Genomic DNA, 24,363 nt, shown 5'->3' with positions numbered 1-24,363 from the left:
TTATTTATGATAGTCACAGAGAGAGAAAGAGAGGCAGAGACATAGGCAGAGGGAGAAGCAGGCTCCATGCACCGGGAGCCCGACGTGGGATTCGATCCCGGGTCTCCAGGATCGCGCCCTGGGCCAAAGGCAGGCGCCAAACCGCTGCGCCACCCAGGGATCCCTGTTTTGTTTTGTTTTGATAGTAGCCATCCATCAGGGTGGGAAGTGGTATCTCATTGTGAACCTTGATTGTGATTTTGTGTTTTGCTAGTGACTGGTGATGGTGGGCATCTTCTCACGCTCATTGGCCATTTGCATATATAACCTTTGGAGAACGGTCTATGCAAACTCTTGGCTCATTTTTGAATTGACCAAGGTTTGAAACTTTGTTTTCTTTCAGAAATTTTATAGTTTGTGGTCTTATGTTTAGGTCTTTAATAATCTATTTTCATTTTTGTATGTGGTATTAGGTAGGGGTCCAACTTCATTATCTTACACGTGGATATCCAGTTTTCCCAGCACCATTTATTGAAAGCAGTGTCCTTTCTCCACTGAATGGTCTTGTTGAAAATCATTTGACTCAATATACAGGGTTTGTTTCTGGGTTCTCTATTCCATTCCATTGGCCCATATGCCTGTCTCTATGCCGGGACCACACTATTTTGATGACTGTAGTTTTGTAGTAAACCAGGAAGTGCAATTCCTCCAACTTTGTTCTTTTTTTGAGATCATTGTGGCTGTTCAGAGTCCTTTGAGATTCCATCTGAATTTCAGGATAGAGGCTTCTATTTCTGCAAAAACACCATTGGAATTTTGATAGAAATTGCATTAAATTTGCAGATTGCTTTGAATAGTACTGACATCTTAACGAAATTAAACCTCCAATCCACAAATACGGGGTATCTTTCCATATTTATTTGTGTCTTCTCTCATTTCTTTCAGCCATGTTTTATACTTTTCACTGTATAAGTCTTTTGTTTTCTGGGCTGAGTTGATTCCTAACTATAAATCCCTAAGTCTATTCTTTTTGAAACTATTGTAAGTGGGGTTGCTTTCTTAATTTCCCTTTTTGATTGTTCATTGTTAGTGTGTAGAAACACAACTGGTTTTTTTGGTGTTGATTTTGTATCTTGCTATTTTGCTAAATGAATGTTAATTATTAGTCCAATAGGTGTGTGTGTGTGTGCATGTGTGTGACAGTGTGGTGTGTGTTTAGGGTTTTCTACATATATGATCATATCATGTGCAAAGAACTAATTTTACTTCTTCCTTTCTGACTTGACTGCCTTTATTTTTTGTTTTTTTTGTGCTGACTAGAACTTCTAGAGTTAGATGCTTAACCAACTGAGCCATCCAGGTACCCCTGAACTTTTTATTAATATATGATACCCTTCCTTGTCTCTTGTAACCATTTTTTATTTAAAGTCTATTTTTTATTATTATAGCCACCCCACTCTCTTTGAGTTACCATTTACATGGAATATCTTTTAATTCTTTGGATTTTTGGATATAAGCTGAGTCTCTTATAGACATTGTATAGTTTAATCATGTTTAAGAAATCCAGTCTGCCAATCTCCGTCCATGTAATTGGAGAATTTAATCCATTTACATTTATTTATTTATGTATTTATGTATGTACGTATGTATGTATTTATTTAAAGATTATATTTATTCATGAGAGACACATGGGCTTTGGCCTTTTAAGTCCCCTGGAATCCTCTTCAACCAGTACAGATTGCAGAGGGAGAGGTAGAGACACAGGCAGAGGGAAAAACAGGCTCCCTGTGGGAAGCCCAAAGAGGGACTTGATCCCAGAACCCCGAGATCATGACCTGAGCCAAAGGAAGATGCTCAGCCACTGAGCCACTCAGGCATCCCTCCACTTACATTTAAATAACCAAGGAGGGATTTACTTTTCCCATTTTGTTATTTTTACTACATGTCTTAGCTTTTTGTCCCTCACTTCCTGCATTACTGTCTTCCTTTGTGTTTAGATAATTTTATAGTAAAACATTTAAATTATTTTGTTTCTTTTTGTGTATATTCTATAGCTATTTTCTTTGTGATTACCATGGGGTTGACATTTCATATTTTGAAGTTATGACACTCCAGTTTGAATATCAATAGCATACAGAAACACTGCCTTGCCTCATTTCATTTATTGATGCCACAAAATCATATCTTTATGCAGCATGTGTCTAAAAACATAGACTAGTGATTATTTTTTTTAACAAAAGAATACATCAGTCTCTATAAAATCATAGAGAAAGCAAAAGGCAGAGTAACAAATCAAAGTTATCATAATACAGGCTTTTATAACTAACTGCCCATGTATCTATCTTTACCAGAGATCTTTATTTCTTCATATGGCATCAAGTTACTAACTAGTATCCTTTCATTTCAACCTGAAGGACTCCCTTTGGTATTTATAGTAGGGCGGGTCTAGTGGCAATGAACTCCCTCAGCTTTTGAGAATGTCTCAATTTTCCCCTCATATTTTAAGTACAGTTTTGCTGCTTAGAGGGTTCTTTTTTTACTTTTGACAGTCTGAATATATCAACCCATTGCCTTCTGGCCTCCAAAGTTTCTGATAAGGAATCTGCTGATAATATTATTGAGGATTCCTTGTATGTGACAAATCACTTTACTCTTGCTGTTTTCAAGATTTTGTCTTTCAACAGTCTGATTATAATGTATTTCAGTGTGGGTCTCTTTGAGTTTATCCTACTCGGAATTTGTTGAGCCTCTTGCATGTTTATATTCAGGTTTTTCATACATTCTGCCCTGTCTCTCTGTTCTCTTTCTGGGACTCTCACAACATGTGTGTTGGTCTGCTTAATGGTGTCCCACAGATCCCTTCAGTTTTGTTCATTTTTCTTCAATCTCTTTTCCCCTGTTCCTCAGAATCAATCATTTCAATGGTCTCATCTTCAAGTTCACTGATTTTTCTATCTGCTCAAATCTGTTTTTGGAAATTTCTAGTGAATTTCTCATTTCAGGTATTGTATTTTTCTGCTCTAAAATTTCCTTTCGGTTCCTTTTTATGCTATTTATCTCTTTATTGATATTTCTATTTTGTTCATATATAGTTTTCCTGACTATCTGACTTTAACTTTAGCTCTCTGAACATCCTTAAGATAGTTGTTTTAAAGTATTTGCATAGTAAATTCATCACCTCATCTTTCTAGGGATAGTCTCTTTTACTGTTTATTGTAGGTCTTGTGATTTGTTATTGAAAATAGAATGTTTGAATCTTATAATGTAGTAACTCTAGAAATCATATTTCTGCAGCATTTTCTGTTTTCTTTTTTTTTAATTGCTTTAAGGTACCCTTTGTCCCAGGATCAGACTGAGGTATAAATTTAAGGTCCTTTACAGGTCTTCTCTGAGCCTACACCTTTCTCTGGGCATGTGAAGTGACTTTCTAAATTTCCCTGTATACGGGGTTGCTTTTGAATATCCTAGTCCTTAAATGTCTGGCTTCCAAAAGAGGAAAAAGGGAAAAATGAAGAGGGAAAGTAACAGGTTCTGGCTCTTTATGTCCCCTGGAATCCTCTTCAACCAGTACAGATTGCAACAATGGTGGCCTGCCTCCGTCTGCACCTCTGTGATCAGAAACAGCAATAAGCATCAGAACACAGATTCCCCAGTATTTGCAGGACAAGGCCCTTATTGCCCACCTTGGTTCCACTAGCTGTGGATAAGCTACTCCAGGAACATATGCATGGCTGTCTGTTCAGAGGCTGGGGTGGTGGTGGTGGTGGATGGGTAGCTGCTACTGTGTTAAGAGCTGAAATTGACAAAATTAATGAAATTTTCCAAGGCTTCTTATGGAAGTTGAAAGTCCAGAATAGGTTCCCGAGTTCTAAAATGGTTACATCAGATGGATTGTGCTGGTTCAGCTAACTGATGGTGAAGACTTGGTGCTTCCTGCTCCACTGTCTTTCCTAATAACCCTCCTCTCCCCATTGTATCTTTAACTGGATATTGCTATTGGATTTTATATGTGGATCTTTTATTTTAAGGTTTTATTCATTTATTCATGAGAGACACAGAGAGAGGCAGAGACATGAGTAGAAGGAGAAGCAGGCTCCCTGCAGGGAGCCTGATGCAGGACTCGATCCCAGGACCCTGGGATCACGCCCTGAGCCAAAGGCAGATGTTTAACCATAGAGCCACCCAGGTGCCCTATATGTGGATTTTAAAATCTCATTAGTTCTAAACAGTCTTGTTTTTCCATAATACAATTATGTCTACAATTAATGGTGACTTAATCTCTTCCTTTCTGATGGTTAAATCTTACTTACTTTTCTTGTCACAATATATTAAACAGAACTTTCCAGGACAAACAAAGATAATAATGCTGGTGAAAATAAGCATCTTATATTGTTCTATCAGGGCCAGGTGTGCTCTGGGGATTGAGCTGAGAGCCTTTCTAGGATGATGTTCCTAGTCCCTCTGCAGGTTTTTGGGAGGACCTGGGGCTATACGGTTCTTGTGTGTGTCCTGAAAACCCCAGGTCTCTTCCTTTCCTCATAAGAAAGAGTGCCTGTCCAGTCCAGCTGGGCCTCCTCAGAGCCCATGCTTCAGCCTTGTTCAGTTTTACTTTTATCTGTGCAGAGCCTACAGGAGCTCCAAGAAGAAGCCTCAATTACAGGTTTCCTCACAGGGTCCACATCAGACATACTCCCCAGATACCGTGTTTGGAGCTTCAGCCAGACCAGGGCATTATTAAAAGAGCCAAGTGGGCATCTTTGCTTGGAACTGCTTCTGCAGGAATGGGGACAGTTCCTGTACCTTTAGGGGGTGGGGAGCTGAACTTGAGGCCTTTTCCAAGGATCTTGGATAAAGTGCCTGTGCCACCTGACCCGGACAGTTTCTATGCTCCAGAGGCCTCAGTTCAAGAGAAAACACGTGTCATGCTTTATGCGTCTTTTGTTCTCACATGTCACTTAATCCTTCAAACAACCATATGGGAATGATTGCTGACTTCATAGTTGAGAAAACCTGGATCCTAAAAGATAGGATCCCAACCGACATGCTTCCTTACTTCCTGTAACCCCTTCTGCCCACTGGCTAGAACCCTGCTTAGGGTGGGGGTGGGGCTTACTGGGTTCTGGCCAGTGAGAATGCCACATCCCCTCCACTCACCCCTGACCAGGGACCCAAGTTATCCAATCAGAGTAAATCCTGGGCCTTGTTGGGAGATCACCCTAGAGACATGTTCCCTTGATATGTTTTCCTCTCTACACTTTTACAAAAATTATAAGAGTCTGTAAACACACCTACAATTTAAATAATAAGAATTGTCTATTACTATAACTAGATGAACATCTGTGAATTAATACCCAGGCTAATATAGAAAGCATTATCAGTACCTTAAAAATCTTTCATGCACCTTCCCAAATCAAGCTGACTGCTCAACCCTCAACTCTAGCTGATGACCATCCTTTGTGCCAATCATTCTTTGCTTTTTATTATAGTTCTACCTGGGTTCTATCCCCCAGCAATACACCACCTAGTCTTGAAAATGGGGGCAAGCACACATGAGATATCATGGTTCAATTTCCCCTTCTCTGGGAGTTGACAAGGCCCCTTCTGGGGAAGTTGTGAGCAAGGTCACAAGTAGTCTTGGGAAACATGCGTCTCTTCACAGTTGGGTGCTTAGCAAAACTAAGGTGGGGACGAGGCACTGGAACGTGCAGCAGAAATACAGTCAGAGGGAATGGGCTGCCATGCTTCCCGCTCTCAGGGAAAAGCCGAGAACTTCAGTGAGTGACACCCATGCCCTCAGCAGAGCGTGAGGGAAGAGATCTCAGGAGCACATGGTCAGGACAGGCCAAGTCCTCATGAGAATCTGGGCCAAGCTGCCCTGGGTGTTCTGTCTTTGTTTTAAGAAGACAGCCTGATAGAAATGGGGGGATCTTAGTGATGACCATCTCTCTGGGGTCACACAGGACAGCTCAGCTCCCTCCACATCTGGTGCAGAGCTGCCCTTGGGGATCTCTCCATCATCCGCCAAGGGATCCCTCCTCATCTCTTATGTTGGGTCACCTGCTTTCTATACCTTGTCTCCTCATCTTTCTTGGCTTATTCTTTCATTTTGATGGAGCACTTCCTCCAATTGCTTCTTGAAAATTGATCCTTAGGGAGAAATTTTTGAGACCTTATATTTTTGGAAACGTTTTTACTTTACTGTCATACTTGGTAGTATGATGGAAAGCTCAGTGGGTATAGAATTCTAAATCAGAAATCATTTTCATTAAGAATTTTGAAGGTATTGTCTTCTGGCTTCTTTCTGAGCTTTGTAGATATTTTTGGGTCCCAGTAGGGTGATTGGCCATTCTGGCTTTCCCAGGACCATTCAGCTGGTAGCATTGAAAATCCATATCCTAAGAAACCCCTCAGCCCTAGGCAAACCAAGATGGTTGTTTGTCATAGTCCTAAGTGTCCTGAACTTTCACAATGATGCACCTTGTACAGGTCACTTCCATCCCTTGTGTAGAGCACTTGCCAGTGTCCTCTGCTGGAAACTCAAGCCTTCAGTGCTGGGATATTTAAGCAATTACACTGAAGACTTCCTCTCTTTCCTTTGTTGGGAACTCTTACTACTCATGTTGGACCTCCTGGACTTGTCCTCCCATCCATGGTAGGCTTTTTTGGATGTGAAAGAGTAAATCCCATCACCTTTTCTTCTTTCTTTTTCTTCCTTTCTTTCCTTCCTTCCTTCCTTCCTTCCTTCCTTCCTTCCTTCCTTCTTTCTTCTTTCTTTCTTCTTTCTTCTTTCTTTCTTTCTTTCTTTCTTTCTTTCTTTCTTTCTTTCTTTCTTTCTTTCTTTCTTTCTTTCTTTCTTCTTTCTTTTTTCTTCTTTCTTTCTTTCTTTTTTTTTTAAAGGCCAATTTGACCTGGGCCTGTGTCGCCAGAAGTGGAAAGAATCTTGATGCCAAACAATTGCTCCAGTGACACTCCTGCTTGTGGGGCTAACAGCTGCCCACCTGTGGCCTCATTTATCCCATAGAAGGTGGGCAGGGATGTACCAGTAGAACTCTTTGCTAACTTGGAGATAATTCCTGTAGGTTTCCCCTAGTTGCTGGTGAATCCATCCTGCACCCTTCTCAGGTCCCTCCTGCAAGAAGCCATCCAGCGCTGCCTGGGCCTGAGGAGCAGAGAGGGGTCAGTGAGGGCTCCAGGGTCCAGTCAAGGCATCACTTCCCTCCATGAGCAGTTGGCCTCTGGCTCCTCCAGACTGGGCACCCCTTACTTTCCATACACCCAGGCATGTTGTTCTATGGACTGAGACATACTTTTCCAGGCTGTGCAAGGGGTGGGTTCCATGCTGGAAAGAAGGTTCTCCGTGTTGGTGACACATACTGGCCACCGCTTCACCACCTGGGGTCCCTCCACCTGGCTCTGTGGAGCAGAGCCTCCAGGGAAAGACCATCAAGCTGCTTTCCCACATTCTCTCATCCTAACACAATTCCAGTGTCATCCCCATCATCCAGGTCAGCCTCGCCTCTGTGAAGAAAAACCTGGCTCCCTATTGCTGATAAGCCATATGCAGTATGCCTGTCACCAATGACACACGGTTAGGAAAGCTTTTAAAATGCCTTTAGAGCCAGGACACCTGGGTGGCTCAGCGGTTGAGCATCTCCCTTTAGCTCAGTGCATGATCCCAGGGTCCTGGGATTGAGTCCTGCATCGGGCTCCCCACAGGGAGCCTGCTTCTCCCTCTGTCTGTGTCTCTGCCTCTCTCTCTCTCTGTGTCTCTCATGAATAAATAAATAAAAGCTATTAAAAAATACATAAAATGCCTTTAGAGCCGATGGGTAGAAAATTAATCTCCAATTAGGAGCATAGGGCAGAGAACTGAGAAGACTACCTCCTTCAGCAGGGGCAGCAATAATCCACCCACGACTTAAGAACCTGCCAGTGAAAACCGGCTGATCCCTAGTGTGGATTCAGGAGCATTTCCCTCAGATGCTCTAAGGCTTTGGCGTTGGTGTGCTGCTCTTGACGCACATACCCACAGCAGAACACAAGGTGGTGTCACCAAGAGGGGGCACAGAGCACCGAGGTGGGGCGCACGCCTGTATTCAGCCCACTACCCTGGAAGGTTGTGGATACTGAGAAGAGGAGAGGCCTCACTTAAGAGAATAACCAGTTTCCCTATGGTGACCACCACCCCACCTGCCCACTGCCCCCATCGCCAGTGGAGCCCCGGGAAGGAAGGAAGGAAGGGTCAGCAGAGAGCAGAGCAGTAGAGAAAAGGGGACTGTCTGGGTCTCTGCATTTCATATGCCTGGGCCAGACACTGTGGACATGGACAGGTCACCTCCACAGCCTTCAAGCTAGAGAAGTGTCTCCCAGGCAGGGAGGGGTGCAGAGGACCCTGGGGCCCGAAATGTGGATCACCTGCATGGCCAGATGGGGCCGTGGGCATCCCCAGTGTGAGGTGCCTCTGACATCTAGTGCCTAATCCTAGCTTCCCACATCTAGTTCCTGGATGCAGCCGGGGTTGCTCAGATGTCCATACAGATCGGGACCTGCACTCCTAGAGCCATAAGGACTGTCCACAGACAACAGCAACCTGGTTTCCTGCTCACCGGCCCTGCCTTCTTTCTGAAAATCAGAATGGTGTTTGCTTGCCACCTGCTCACGGAGACCCCATGCAGAGGCTGAGCATTCACCCCTGAGTCTCTGCAAGTGCCAGGTGATAATCCTGCTGGGCCAGGAGATGGAGATATTTGCACTCCATGCCCAAACACTCTGGGGGCCCCCAATCCTGGGCGGTGGACCCAGGGGCCAAAGACCACATACCAGCATGTAGAGCAGATGCAAGAGGGAGTCTCAGATTCTCAGAGCCAGAATGGAATGATCGTCCTGGCTTTGATCCCCTCTGGGCTACCCTGAGCAACAAAGCCAGATGGCCTTTCATTGGTGACATTAAAAAAAAAAAAAGATTTTACTTATTTATTCATGAGAGACGGAGAGAGAGAGAAAGGCAGAGACATAGGCAGAGGGAGAAGCAGGCTCCCTGTGGGGAGCCCGATGCAGGACTCAATCCCAGGACCCTGGGATCATGCCCTGAGCCGAAGGCAGACGCTCAACCCCGGAGCCACCCAGGTGTCCCTCATGGGTGACATTTGATAAATGATACCCCTGGTCTCACTAAGGAACTTTCTCTACAGGCATGTATTGTCACAAACTGAATTATGTTTATTGCTATTCACATGTTGGTGTTTTAAGCTACTTTCATTCCTCTGCCTTTCCACATACATTTCTGAATGACCTTGTCCTATCTATCAAAAAAAACCCTGCTGGGACTTGGGATCAGAACTGCAGTAAATCTGCAGATAAATTTGTGGGAGAATTGATAATGCTCCAACCCATGAGCCTGGTATGTTTTTGATGTCATTGATTTTTATATTTATCTTCATTATTTACTTCCTTCCACCCGCTTTGGGTCAATTTTGCTTTTTTCCCCCTTAGTTTCTTAAGGTGAAATTTGTAAGTATTGATTTAAGACCTTTCTTCCCTTCTAATACAATAATTTAATGCTATTGGTTTCTTCTAAGTACTATTTGAGGCACAACCCACAAAATCTCATGTAATGTTTTCATTCTCCTTCAGTTCAAAATATTTTCAAATTTGCCTCGAAATTTTCTTCTCTGTGGACTATTTAGAAATGTGCTGTTTAATGTATAAATGTCTGAAGAGTCTTCTGTTTTTGTTTCTATATTTTGGTTATATAGTTTATATGTTACATAAAATAAAACTATATTATTATATTTTTTATTCAATTTGTATTATATATCATTGTGTATATATCTTTGATTTCTATGATTTGAGGTAATACACAACCGTAGGATCTTGCTTTCCTGAGCTCTCTTTTTCTAAAATCTCCATGGTATTTTGCAGTTTCCTGGAGCTCCCCTTTTCGGTTGGCCAGCCAGAAGGCACGGGCTTTAGTCACCCCCCTCTGCTGAGCACTTCCCCATGACTATACCTGTGTCTAGAGGTAGGAGGACAGAGGGAGAAAGAAAAGCAGTGGGTTCCTCTTGCCTTCCGGGGGATAAGAGCTCTGCTTGGAGAGGAAGGTGCCCCACATTTGGTGGGAGAGGTAGAGTGGAACCAGCCTGGAACCAGAAGACTGGTGCTTGTATTTTATTTTGCAGTTTTATTCTTTTTAAAAATTAATACTTGTTTTTGTTACATGAATTAAAAAAACATTTTTTTAGAGATTTTGTTTGTTTATTTGAGAGAGTGTGTGTGGGGGGGTGGGCAGAGGGAGAGGGAGAAGCAGGCTCCCCACTGAGCAGGGAGCCTGGGATCATGACCTGCGCTGAAGGCAGATGCTTCATTAACTGAGCCACCCAGGTGCCCCTGCTACCTGACTTTTTACAGTCACTTTCTATTTATGGGAAGTGATGTTGGTGATTTAGGTAAGAACATAAAATTTCATCACAGAATATATTCACTTTAGTAAATGAATTGATTTTACAAAAAAAAAAAACCAGCAAGATGATGCCAGACCTATGTGCTTGCTTGCTGTGTCCCAGACATGCCATCCACACTGCTGCCTCTGACTCAGGCTTTTCACTGTCTCCTCTGTTTTAGAACACCCTTCCCTTTGTTCCCTGGAGGTCCAGCTGCAGGGTCCCCTCCTGGAAGGGACCTTCAGAACCACAGCAGACAGGGGTGAGGGGTGCTGGGGTCAATGCAGAGAAAAGGTCCTTTGAGCCACTGGGGCTCAGAAGGGGCCACATCCAAGAGCCAGTCAGCTGGAGAAGAGGTGCTGTTGGCAGGTGGATGTGAGCAGCAAAGAAAGGCGCAGGCACCTCCCTGAGCCTCAGTCTCCCCCCACGCCCAAGGGGGCTAACAGGCCTGGGTCAGCTCAGAGCGGCTGGGACTCAGCACCAACACTGAGCATCCCGTTACAGGCCCAGGCCCTTCCCTCAAGTCCTTCTCAAGGCCCGTGAGTCCATTGCCTGGGCTCCGGACTGCCTCTCTGACCTTGTGTCTGATTCTTCCCATACTCTCCATACTCCCCTCTCACTCCTGCCTCAGGGCTCTGTGCTTGCTGTGGTCCCACTGGGAATGCTCATCCTCCGGGCCTTCCTCTGGTAGCCGTCCTGTACCCCCTCCCCTGGCTGCTCGCCATGCACTCACTGTACCCCGAGCCTCATTTGCTGTCCTGTGCCATTTATCTGAGTGTGAAGTTCTCACGTGCCTTTTATCTACTTGCTCATCACCCGTCTTCCCCACATGGCCGTGAGCTCCTTTGGGGCACAGTCTTTTCAGTCCTGCTTGCAGCTGTGCCCCCAGCATCTGGACCAGGGCTCTGTCAATCAGTGCTTGCTTGCTGGGTGAACACAGGGACAGGTGGATGGGTGGATGCACGGATAGTTGGCTGAGGGAATGACAGTCACTGGGAGGTCGCTGGCCGCAACAGCCCATGGAGGAGGGTGGAGAGAGTGCTTGGCAGTGTCTGGCAACCAGCTGAGGCTGACAGCGGTGACCAGGCTGCTCTGTGGCCTGGCCAGCCAGGCAGCAGCTGCCAGGGAGCAACATGGCCTATTTTGTGAGGGGAACAAGTGTCTTATTTACACGGAGAATGAATATCAGACTCTGTGAAGAGCACATTTGCCAGTGAGATGTGTGAAGGGAGGACTGGGGATGAAAGCGCTAACTGTTCCTGCGCTGAGAATCTTTCAGCCCCACAGGCCTCCTGCTAGGCCACTCCTCCAGTCCTGACCGCCTCATAATGGTGGGACCCCTGCCCCGGGAGGGCTCACCACCCTCCTGTGAGCACTCAGGGTCAGCTGCTCCTAGTTTCCTCTCCCGTTAAATCTTCTGATGGCTCTTATGGCCTCCGCCCTCCTTTGGTGCTTTCCCTCCTCCCCATGCTGCACTGGAACCACCCAGACCTCCCCACTGCCCTGCCCACCCTGCAGGCCACTTGCCCTGTCTGGCTCTGAGTCCCTCTCTGTGTGGCACCTGCTCACCGGGTCACGTTCCTCTCCTGCTCCCGTTGTCCTCAGGGCTGAGTCTCTACCATGTTGGCAGCTGTGTGATCTGTCCTCAGGACTAACCTCAGTGGGTGTGTCTCCCTCCTGTGAGTAGAGCCAGGATGACCCCCCCTGTGGCTCCTGCTCAGGTGTGGGCCTGGAGGGAAGGGGCTCTCATAAGCACCTTGAAGCCTCTCCAAATCAAAGCCCTTGAGTCCCAGGAAGTGGAGGACAGCCTGGGTCAGAAGGCCATGGCCCTGGTTCCAGGATGTGGGAACCCCACTATGAGACACTGGCCACGGAGGCCCTCCATTCTAGGCCTGCCCTCCATTCACCTCCTCAGGGAGGAAGCACCCAGTGAAAGGAGCATAGGGGAGAAAAACCATTCACAGCTCAAGTTTTGTGGCTCCTGAGCTATAAGAGCCTGGGACTTTTGGGTTCCCCCAGCTGCACCCACAAAGGCAAGGCTCAGGCAGGAGTCATCTGGGGCCTGCAGCCTGGAGCAGGCAGGACAGGGGGCATCTCACATTCAGATGCAGAATGGAGGACCGTGGGGCAACCAGGATCACGGTCCTCCCTCCCCATAGCCTGGGGCCAACATCACCCTTTTGGGGGCCAGGAGACCCTGGAGTTGACAAGCATCCTGAGGAACTCAGAACCTGCCTTTTTGGCCGAGGGCCTTGTTTTCAGGAACCCTGGCGGCACTGGGCACACCGACTCTACTGCCCCATCTCCCCGCTGGTCAGCCTGGGCCACAATGGCATGCCCAATTCTGCAGCAAAAACAGCAGGTTCCGTCTTGGAGCATCTGCGGGAGTCACCCACGCCTCCCAACAGACACCTCAAGGGCACCTTCGGGGAGGAGGAACGGTCGGCAAAAATAAACACTTTTATTTCTCCCTGCAGCTTCTGGGAGTTGCTTCAAAGAATGGTCTGGGGAGGCAAGCCTGTGAGGCTGCAACTGGCTCTGTGGCACCCAGGGGTGGGGGGCAGCATGTGGCCCATGGGGGGTCTGCTCCGCTGTCTGGCTGTGAGATAGCCCCCTCACCTGGCTGGGCCTCAGTTTCCATACCTGTAAAGTAGGCTCATCAGACCTCCCCCACCCGGTAGGTAGACATACTTGGGTTGGGAGCAGGGTCAGTGCTGCACCCATATGTTCTGCCCACCCCCCGCCCCACCGCTCCCCAGGGTGGGCCGAGGAGGACCAGGGGAACCACCTTCTCTGCCAGCCATCTTCCTCATCACACCCCAACAGCTGGGGGGCCGCCCCAGCCTGTCCCCCGCCTCCCCACAGGCAGGACTTGCTCCCAGAGCAGGCTGCCTGGCCTCCATCACCACTCGTATTGTCCTGTCCTCTCTCTGAGCCTGGCCACGTGCACCTGGGGCTGTCCCGGTCAGGGCCCGGGGATCCCAATCCCAGGGTGGCTGAAGAGGCCGGGCCCAGAGCGCAGGGGTGCTCCACATCAGCGCAGAGTGGGGGCTGCACGGAGCTCACTCCCCAGAGCCACTCATTTCCTCCTAACTAGAGGTCCGTCAAGGGTCTAGAGAATCTTAAAGGACAGAGAAATCATTTCATTTCTGTCCTGAATTTGGGAATTTGGGTGAATGAGTTGAGAACTGCACAACTTTTTGTTCACGGTGCCCAGTCACTGGGACACAGCTGCAAGGTCCAGACACATGGTAGTGGGTGGGGGTACCCAGAGGGTTGGGGAGCCAAGATGCCAGAACAGGTGCTCCCGGCCCTCCTCCCCATGGACAGTGGGAGCCGGGGACCCACCTCCAGCCGGAGTAGGGCCACTTATCCAAAAATAACTCCAAAAAGCAAGAAGCTGCCTCGAAATACTCGTCATTCTTGCTGTAAGAGGAGGCTCTCATGGCTGAACTTTAACAAATTCGTCATCGTCTTTTCTGGGAAGAACAAGGGGAGATGGAGTCATCTGTGTGAGAATAAAACAAAGAAGCATACTGTTTTCCTCTGGCTTCTCTCAGAAACATCCAGCAGACAGAGAAAAGGCCGTTGTCAGAAAGTCAGGGAAGCTGTGTGTACGTGTGTGTGAGCCACCCCCCAGCCTGGTGGTTCCACTCGCAATTGTGAGTTCAGTTCCCTGCCCTGTCCTGGGCCACAGGCCGACATCAGGGCTACGGTGCACAAACACACCATTGTGAGTTGGCTTCTCTCAAGACCTGCTGAAAAGCAGTTCTGTCCTTATGTGCATTTCACAGAAGGGAAGACTGAGGCTCAGAGAGAAGACCTGACCTGTGCTGGGTCACCCAGCTCAAATGGCTCTCAAATTGATTGGCAGACTTTTACCGTCTTCTGCAAATGGGTCCAGGGTAGCCCAAAGCAGGGACTGGCTCTGATTTGGGCGGGTCTCCACATAGGAACACCCCAGGCAGCTTGTGTGGGGAGGGGCCCCGGCTGGATGGTGGGCTACTCAGACCACAGACCCTAGGGGCTACCCCACTGCACGGGGTTAGCCCCGGGGCCTGGGGCAGAACAGGGTCTCCTGGGCCACTGACCTGAAAGATGGTCAAAGAGGTGCTGCCGGGATCCAAGTCCTGCCTAAAGGCCACACAGCCACTTGTGGAGCAGTGCAGAAGCCAGCGAACCCCTGTTTCTGGGGCCAGGACCACTCACCACTGGTCAGCTGCGGGCATTGGACAATTGTCACCACTCTCTGCATCCAGGGGCACTCATAGATGCCCTAGCTCCTGGTCAGTCTGCATACCTCCTGTGCTCAGGCTGGCAAGAACCTTCACCCAGAGAAGTCCCTGACCTGAGAGCCCCCACAGATCTGCTCCACCCTCCCCAGCCCCGGAGCCCCCACAGAGCTTCCTAATGAAGTGGACACCAGTGTGCTGCCCCATGTCGGTGAAGGGGAGGGTACAGATATGAACCAGTGAAAGTCACAGTCCAAACCTGGCCAATACATGCGTGCCTAAACATGGACACGTGGGCATCAGAAAGCAGAACGAGCCTCAGCGCAGAGGGGACGGCTTGTCTCCCTCCCACCAGTTCAACAGAGCCCCCAGCAGGAGCAGTCGTGAAGGGGGGGGTCATCGTGATCACAGCGTGATCACAGCGGCACGGCTGTCACCTGCACTGGCTCGCGCAGTCCTTGCCCACCTGTACCAGGTTGCTCTCTTGCTGTTTCCTGGGAGACAGCAGCGGTGGCTTACCCCGCGGACGAGGGAGCCAGGCTGTGGCACTGCGTGACCCGGAACCCAGCTCACCGCACTCCGCGTGTGTGCCCGTGGAAGCCCTGAAGGATGCTGGAGGAGCTAGGGCTTCCAGCAGGAGGAGGAGCAGTCCCAGGATTGGGGACACCTGGATGCCAGGTGCTGGCGGGTGATGCAGACAGGGCTCTCCCTGAGCACGCCTGCCCTGGGCAGCCCCTTGGGTCCCTTGAAGAGCCCGGCCTCAGGCTTAGGGCCTTTGGGACATGAAACCATTTCAGTGTCTGTCAGTTGCGGCATTCCAGGGTCACTTTTGGGGTATGTCTAGGCCCTATGTAGCTATTCGGCTAATCACATTCCTCATATCAATTCACGTTTTAAAATTAGCATTGTTCTTACCAACACTATCTATGACCTCATGGGTCTAATGCACTGGGTATATGCTTTTTAAAATGTGTTAAAGTAAACACATCAATATGTAATAACTCAGCAGTGAACAAACACATTGTTGCACACTGCTGGCTGCCAAGGACACATGGCTGTCACATGGCGTAGATTTCTGGACCTCCTACCTGGGGTCTCTTAGGCAAACCAAGCTGGTTCCTCGACGTGCCTGGGCCTCAGTGGGTCACACCCTCAGGCAGCAGGTGGCTCTGGAGGCAGAGGCCATGGCTGCCCTCCCAGCCCCCATCCTGCAGCCCTCCCCACTCCCCGAGCACTCCTGCAGATGGAGGCTAGGGAGGGTGCTGGATGATCCAGCCACACTGAGTGCCTGCTTCAGTCTTGCAAACACATCCTGAGGAGCATCAGGCCTGTCATCAGGACAACTCTGGGTTCTGCCACCGGCTGCAGGCCGAGACAGCTGTCATGCGTCATACCTCCAGCCCTGTCAGGCTGCACTGGGCAGGAGGCAGGGATAGAGAGCCTGGCCTAAGGGCCACAGAGCAACTGGGGCTACTTCCAGAAACACCCACCCTGTGGAAACGATGTTTTTGGGGCCAGTGGCCTATCAGGTGCCTGGCTCAGCAGCCCCAGTGTTTTCCCCCTTGGGGAAAAGAGGCTGGCTGCCTCCCACCCAGCACAGGGGCTGCGTGCTGTTGTCCCTAATTACTCAAGCTGATTTCACTGAAGGCTCACGCTCTGCTCACCTAGCAGCTTCTCCAAGAGAGTAAGTTTCTAATTGGCTCCATTTTTAGCCTCGTCTGTGCTCCAGCAGCCCCAGTGAGGGCCCTCAGGTGAGTGTGTGCACCATCCCCTGGCCACGCTGCAGCAGGTGGACCGCGTGAGGTCGGGGTGTGGCAGGCGCTGGCAGGCCAGAGGGAGACTGGGTTTGCCTCTGGGCTCCACGCCAAGACTTGGTCCTGCAGCAGCTGCCCAGGGTCAGGGTCACTGCAGCTTCTTCCTGCCCAGCATCTGTCCCTCCTTCTTCTGTCTACAAAACCCATTGTGTCCTCCCTCTCCAGCCTGGGATAGAAGGGCATATGGCCCTGATAGCCTACCCAGGGCAGGAACTGCCTTGGCCGACAACGGTTTGAGATGGGTGTGGGATCCAGGCCTGGGCACCAGTACATTTCATCCCTCCAGCCTTTGAAATAGATTCGTGGTAGGCATAGTACCGAGACTCAGTTCTTGGAACATTTACTAACATTCATTATTGCACTGTGTCTTTCTGCTCAGGTCAAGGAAAGCCTAGGAAATAAGTGTGAAGCTGCTGGGACCTCCTCGTACCCACCCTTGAGCCCACATGGAGAAAGCAGAGCCAAGAGGCAGAGAGATGGACACTGGGTCCTAGATCTAGCTATGCCTGGCTTTTTATTTACAGTCACAAACACATTATCTCTTTGAGCTTAAGTCTGATTAAATTGAGATTCTACACATGCCATACACAGAGTCATAACACCCCAGACTCTTGATGTGGGTAGAATATGCCCACATGGAATACACCATCCCTAGCAGGCAGTAGCTATGCTGCAGAGGCAACAGGCTTTGGAACCGGAGGGTGATTGTGGGCTTGGTCCTTGTTGGCTGGGACACTTGGAGGATGTCACTTGCCCTCTCACATTCTTGCCTGTAGAATGGGCCTAATGACCCCAGCTCCCAGGCTGATGTGCAGAGGTGACATCTGGTTAAACTCAGTGACAGGAAGAATCAGCCTTGGAAGGGACATTCTGGGAGTGTGTGTAGGGGCTCAGCTAGCACCCAGGCCCAGAGAAAGGAGCAAGCCAAGGGAAGCAAGGCTGCTGTGGCTTCAGTAGGTTGACAAGGAATCTCGTTGTGGGGCACAGGATGGGGAGAAGGCAGGGCCTGGGCTGTGGAAGAGATGGGTTTGGTCATGTGCTGCAGGATGATCCCTGGAGGGGGTTGCGACAAGATCCCTCTGACTGTTGAGACAAGAGTGGGTGGAGGGAGAGCCAGGGGAGTGAAACAGGCAGGAGTCAGGGGATAGAGAGAAGTGGCTGCATTCTGGCCAGATCGGGAAGGTGACACCCACAGGCTATGTTGATGTTTGGAAGGCAGAGGCATCACTGATGGGCAGGGTCCTCAGCTACTCAGGTAGAACTTGACCACCTGGCTGACATAATGAGGATGAGGGAGATTTCGGGGAGGAGAGACTGGGGAGGGGGGTGCAGCAGGAGAATGCTTGGAGAAGGGAAGGGGGTCTTGGAGGCCCAGAGCGGGGGCAGTGCAGGACAGAAGGACTGACCAGGGGGCCCAGGGTACAGAGATGTGCAGGGGAGCATGAGGCAGTGACCCCATGGGTGATGCCTGAGGCTCTGAGGACCCTCCCAAGAACAGCTAGTGGATGGCATGAAGGCAGAAGCCAGCCTAGATCAGCACCTTTGACCTCAGACCCAGCAATTACTTGGGACCCAATCCAGTGTGGGTATAACCATCAGTAGCACCGCCTTGGGCTGAAAATGAGGAGCGCCCAGAAACAGAACACTGGTTAACAAAGTGTGGGCCTGCTCTTCAAGGGACTATACCACCTGGCTGTCAGAGGAGCACAGCAGATTCTGAGAAGAATGTCTTCCAGCTACCGGAGTGAGAAAAGCCAGTGATAACTCAGGCTCTGCTTAGTATGAAATGGATCTCTGCAGAAGAAAATTCTACTTCCATGCACCCAGAGAAGCCCTAGTATGTTTAGTGACAAGAAGGATTATTTCATCACATAATGGGATGGTAAGTGGTTTTAGTTTCTGCTTTACCCCTTTCTGTTTTTTTTTTTTTTCCTTCAAAAGGAAAAGAGAGCAAACAGGTGATGAGTGTGGAGTGCGGTACCGCAGGTGGGTGGGAGTGCTGGTCACCCTGCAGGCGGTCAGGAGCAGGGGGCCTCTTGCGGGAGCTGCACCTGTCTGCTGCTTCAGGGAAAACCAGCCAATTCCACTAAAAGGCCTCTCTCTCCAGCCACTTAAGAGTCTGTGGTGGTAATAACATGCAGAAGCAGGGAGGGCGCATTTGTGTTTAACAAAGGCAGGGATGATGGATTCCAAGTCATTTGTCAAAGCAGAGGCTGGTGTGCAGGGGTGCCTGGCTGCTGCCTTCAGACACACAACAGCTGCAAGGCCACCTCTTTGCTAAAACCAGAGCTGCCACCACCACTCTTTGACATGAGTCCCATGAGCCAAAGTAGTCGGAAGACAAATGGCCATTTAGGGGTTCAGATGGACATGTGCAAGCACTTTACAGTTTTAACAGATATCATCACTCCTGGGTCCTAGGTCCCTGCCCCCAGGCTTGGAGAGCCGAGCCCCAGCCCCATGGTGGCCCCACACTGGCCACCAGTGAACAGCCAAGTCCACTTGCACAAGCAGGGCCTTGGGGGTCCTCAGCTTCTCTTTCAGCCTTAGTGAGTTGCTTGTTTCTTCCTTTTTTTTTTTTTTTAAGATTTATTTGCTTAAGAGAGAGAAAGAGAGAGAGAGCGTGTGCATAAGCAGGGGAGGGGCAGAGAGAGAAGGAGGGAGAATCCTCAGACTCCCCACTGAGGGCATGGAGCCCGACACGGTGCCTGATCCCAGGACCCTGAGATCATGGAGATCATGACCTGAGCTCATATCAAGAGTTGGACACTTAACCAACTGAGCCACCCAGACACCCCTGTTTTGTATGGGTTTTTTCCTAACTTTTTATTGAAGTATAGCATCTGTCCTGAAATGCACACAGATTTGAGATGTGCAGCCAGGTGAGCGCTCCCAGAGCAAACATACCTCTGTGTAACCAGAACCCACGTCAAGAACACACTTTCAGCTCCCCAGAAGTCCAGCCTGAGCCTCTTGATTTCACTAACCCTTCATTTCATCTGGAAAGAAACAAACATGAAGAGGGATTCCCACATGGGGAGACCATTGCAGTTCAAAACACCCAAACCCCAAGACACGCCGAGCCCAGAGGGACGCTTGGAGTAAACTAGGGAGAGAGAATATGAGATGGGCCTCGCGTGCCTGGCCCCATGTGGCTGAGGTGGGCTGAACACAGTGCTCAGCCCTACCCAGGTCTACACAAAGGATCAGGAACATGCTAACCACATGGGTAAATAGAGAGACTATTTTCAGGACACATGGGTGGCTCAGTGGTTGGGCATCTGTCTTTGGCTCAGGTCATGATCCTGGAGTCCTGGGATCGAGTCCCAAATCCGGCTCCCTGCAGGGAGCCACTTTCTTCCTCTGCCTATGTCTGTCTCTCTGCGTGTCTCTCATGAATAAATAAAATCTTTAAAAAAATTTTAAAGGAAAGACTTTTGCTTTTCACTTACATATTTTTAAATATAATTGACCATTAAAAGCAAAAATCATGTAGTACAGCATTTGTAAATATGTGGGCAGCCTTGTATGGCAACCATACAGCCCTGTTACAAGTTGAATTATGTCCCCCCCCGACCCTTTTCTCCCTACCTCCACCAAATACATTGAATTCCGAAGCCCCAGTATTTCAAACTGTGACATTATTTGGAAATAGGCTCTCTACAGATGTCATCAGTGAAGATGAGGTGATTCTAGAGTAGGATGGGCCTCTACTCCAATGTGACTGGTGTTCTTATGAGAAGATGGCTATTTGAAGACCCAGACACTCTAGAACGACATCATGTGACACTGAAAGTCCAGATAGGACCCCAAGCCAGGGAACGTCAAAGATTCTGGTAAAGAAAATCAGGAGGAGGTTTCAGTTGAAGCATGGCCCTCTGGTACCTCGGCTTTGGACTTCTATGCTGTGAGAAAAGAAATTCCCATTGTTTTAAGCCATCCCAGTTTGTGGTATGCTGTTACACAGTCCTAGGAAATGAGTGGGAGTGCAGAGGTCAAGAGGGAGAACGGAAGTGTGCTGGCATCAGGTCGTCACACTACCTGGGAAGTAGCATAAATATCACTTGATAGTAGATTGTGGTACGTTAAAAATGTGGGGGCAAGAATTCTAAGATACACATCCCCCCCCAGCCCCCCACTCTTGGTATAATGCCCTTTTGAGTGTGATAGATTGCAATCCAGTGATTAGCTTCTGTTACATGGCAGGGGTAAAGGGAGTTATGCAAATTTAATCAGAGCTTTTAATCAGTTGACTTTGAACAAATCTAGATTATCCTTGGTGAGCCTGACCTAATCAGGCAAGCTCTTTTAAAAGAAGGTGAAGAGGTCAGAGACTCACTTCAGAGGCTCTCCTGGGGTCCTTGAAGAAGTAAGCCGCTATGAGATCTATAGCTGCAGGGAAATTACTTCCATCACCATCTACATGAGCTTAAAAGGGGACCCCTCTGATGAGACCCCAGCTTCAGACTTGTGAGACTCTGAGGAGAGAACCCAACTAAGCTGTCCTTGGAACCTGATTCATGGAAACACTAAAATAATAAATATTTATTGTCTTCTGCTGCCAAGATTGTTTTAATGTTTTAAGCAGCAGCAGAAAAGTGATACGATATATTTTATAGTACCTAAATCAAGTACTAAACTAATACAACAAAGGAATATAGCTAGTAAGTCAACAAAGGAGGTAAAAAAAAGTCGTCAGAAAAAAAGGGACACCTGGGTGGCTCAGCGGTTGGGTGGCTGCCTTTGGCTCAGGTCGTGATCCCAGGATCTGGGATGGAGTCCTGCATCGGGCTCCTATGAAGAGCCTGCTTCTCCCTCTGCCTATGTCTATGCCTTTCTCTCTCTCTCTCTCTGTATGTCCCTCATGAATAAATAAATAAATCTTTAAAAAGAAAAGAAAGAAAAAGAAGATATAAGAAGCAAAGAACATATGAAACAAAAAATACGGGATGCCTTTGGTGGCTCCATTGGTTGGGTGTGCAACTCTTGGTTTTGGTTCAGGTCATGATTTTGGGGTTGTGGGATTGAGCTACCAATTTCATTAGGTGTCGTCAGTGGCATGGTGCTTATACAGATACAGGCTGTCAATGTCAGAGTCCCAGCCAGGATACGACCAGGTGGGAGCACAGACACAGGAAGGTGAGCCAAGATCTGATGGCTGGGAGACAGGGACATGGTGGCAGATCATATTTGCCCTATTCTTTATATTATTATTATTATTATTACTACTACTACTACTACTACTACTACTACTACTACTACTACTACTTAAGTAGGCTGCCCATCCAGCATTCAGTATGGAGCCTAACACCAGGCTTGAGCTCATGACCCTGAGATCATGACCTGAGCTGAAATCAAGAGCCACCTAGGCATCCCTGACCTACTCTCTACATGTTTACATTTTTTAAAGTTTCCATAAGAAAATGTTTAAAAAAGAAAAAAGAGGAAGTCTGTGGTTTTCTCCCTGAAGGTCCCATGGCCCGGGGCTGTGGTGTGACCTTGGGATGCGCTTCCGGACTGAGCCAGGGATGAAGGTAGCAGCAGGAAGGGATGCAGGCTTCCTCATTAAGGTGAGTGGCAACACTGATGATCAGTGCATTACATGTGATTTGCACCTGTCAATGGCTCTGCTCCTGGAAATCGGTTACAGCACAATAACCCACTTTGTTCCCCCTCCTTACGCTCACTGTTTGCAAAATTTAAGGACATTTTCTCTGGCAAACATTTCAAAACTGCAACATGCAGACACTTAAGGCCCTTTTCATCATCCAAAGTGCTAATACAATTTGGCTGCGTTCATGCAGAAACATCTGTTTTCAATCCATAGGCCGCTGGGGACCTGCACTTCATGCCCGGGTGCAGCTGTCACATACTCTGTCATCTCTTGCACAATCCCCCTTGCACACATACACACAAACCACCATGTGGACAATGTTTTATCCTGAAGCAGCCCGGGTGTCAGAGCTGCTGAGCTGTGATTGTCCCTGGTGTGGTCAGGACATGGCATCCCTGGGGGACCAATGGGGGTCACCATTAAATCTCAAAGGACTGGGGAGTTCAACCATTTTCCTGTTGATGTATCACAAGTAGATCTCGCCTCCCAACAGGGGTGTCGATGCATTGTTAGCCTTTTCCGAGGATTAGAGGCAACCTCTCCCCCAAGTCGCTTGCCCAGGGTGGGTCTGGGCATGTAATCTAGCCCAGAGCCCCAGCTCCTTCCTCTTGGCCCCTCTCCCTGCTCCTCTTGCATTTGTGTCTGCTGAGGGCTGACAAGGGAACTAGGGGCTGGCTAGTTAAGAGGGTAAGAGGGCCCGGAGCCCTCCTGCACACCGTATACCCCATGGTGCACTTCCAGCCTGTGGGCATTGTGGCAGCGACAGTGGTCCACCGTCTCTCCTTGAGCTGCTCAAGTCAAGATGCAGAGAGCAGGCATTGACCTGCTGGGGTGTCTGATCGTGGGTGGAGGGGGGTGGCCTATACCCATAAATCCTTCCTCTCCTACCTGACCTCCTGATTGACCTTCCAGAGCAGCTGGGTCATGGGATCCCCCAGGGAGCCTCCCTAGAGTTGACCCCAACTGCAGCCCTGTCTCACCCAGGTGTGAGTTCAGGGACACCCTAGGCCCCACACCAGGGTCTGCTGGTGACCCGTAATTTGATTGACTTAGTGGTCTTCCAAGAGGAAAGTGTGTGTCACCAGAGTGCAGACCAACATGAGGAGTATGGGAATCTCAAATAAATTCATTAAAAATATTTTATCTAATGCATATAATTCAATGGCAACCCCCCCAAACAATCCAATTAAATGGATTAATTATAATTAGTTAATGGTTAATAATTATACTTCATTGAAAAAGTGGGTTGAGGGCAGCCCTGGTGGCTTAGAGATTTAGCGCCGCCTTCTTCCCTGGGTTGTGATCCTGGAGACCTAGGATCAAGTCCTGCGTTGGGCTCCCTGTATGGAGCCTGCTTCTCCCTCTGCCTGTCTCTCTCTCTCTCTCTCTCTCTCTGTGTGTGTCGCATGAATAAATAAATAAAATCTTTAAAAAAAAAGTGCGTTGAGGATCTGAATAGATATTTTTTACAAAAAAGATATACAGATGGCCAAGAGGCACATGAAAAGATGTCAATGTCACCCATCATCAGGGAAATGCAAATCAAAACCACAATGAGATAGCACTTCACACCAGTAAAAATGACTAGGATCAAAAAGACAAGAAATGACAAGTGTTGGTGAGGATGTGGAAAAAAGGGAACATTTGTCGCAGTTGGTAGAATGTCAATTGGTGCAATCAATATGGAAGGGAGGATGGAGGTTCCTCAAAAAACTAAAAATTGAACTATCATATGATCTGGCAATTCCACTTCTGGGTATTTATCCAAAGGAAACAAAAACACTAACTTGAAAATACCCCCATGTTCATTGTATCATTATTTACAATAGCCAAGATATGGAAACAACCTAACTGTCCACTGATGGACAAATGGGTAAAGAAAATGTGGTATATCACAGCTAAGATCATCCTGAATGGTGAAAACCTGAGAGCTTTTCCCCAAGGCCAGGAACAAGACAGGGACATCCACTCACACCACTGTTAGTTAACATAGTACTTGAAGTCCTAGCCACGGCGACCAGAGAAGAGAAAGAAATAGAAGGCATCCAAATTAGTAAGGAAGAAGTGAAACTTCCACTATTTGCAGATAACATGATACTGTATACAGAGAACCTGAAAGACTCCACCAAAAAACTACCAGAACTGATAAATGAATTCAGAAAGGTCGAAGGATAAAATCAACGTATAGAAATCCATTGCATTTTTATACACTAATAATGAAACAGCAGGAAGAAAAATTAAGAAAACGATCCCATTCACAACTGCACCAAAATTAATAAGATAAC

At 48.2% G+C, this 24,363-nt stretch overlaps 1 protein-coding gene across 19 annotated transcripts in view; it reads right to left on the bottom strand.

Annotated features, from left to right (window-relative positions):
• The window catches only part of RASGEF1C (RasGEF domain family member 1C), an 80,444-nt gene that overhangs the window by 41,196 nt on the left and 14,885 nt on the right, over positions 1-24,363 (bottom strand). For 2 of the 19 annotated variants that reach the window (XM_049116464.1, XM_025446639.2), the window contains exons 2-3: positions 19,372-19,463; positions 13,767-13,897 (exon numbers count right to left, since the gene is read on the bottom strand). The exons of 9 other annotated variants lie outside the window; for them this stretch is intronic. The gene's annotated coding sequence lies outside the window, so the exon portion shown is untranslated. Of the gene's footprint in view, positions 1-13,766; positions 13,927-14,509; positions 14,650-19,371; positions 19,464-21,177; positions 21,288-24,363 lie in introns of those variants that run through there. 8 more of the 19 variants (XM_049116470.1, XM_025446644.2, XM_049116467.1 and 5 more) reach the window with 6 other exon arrangements.

Source organism: Canis lupus, chromosome 11 (assembly GCF_003254725.2).
Source record: "Canis lupus dingo isolate Sandy chromosome 11, ASM325472v2, whole genome shotgun sequence".
NCBI lineage: Eukaryota > Metazoa > Chordata > Mammalia > Carnivora > Canidae > Canis > Canis lupus.
Note: the sequence above shows the minus strand (reverse complement) of the source record. Positions and strands in the feature narration are given on the sequence as shown.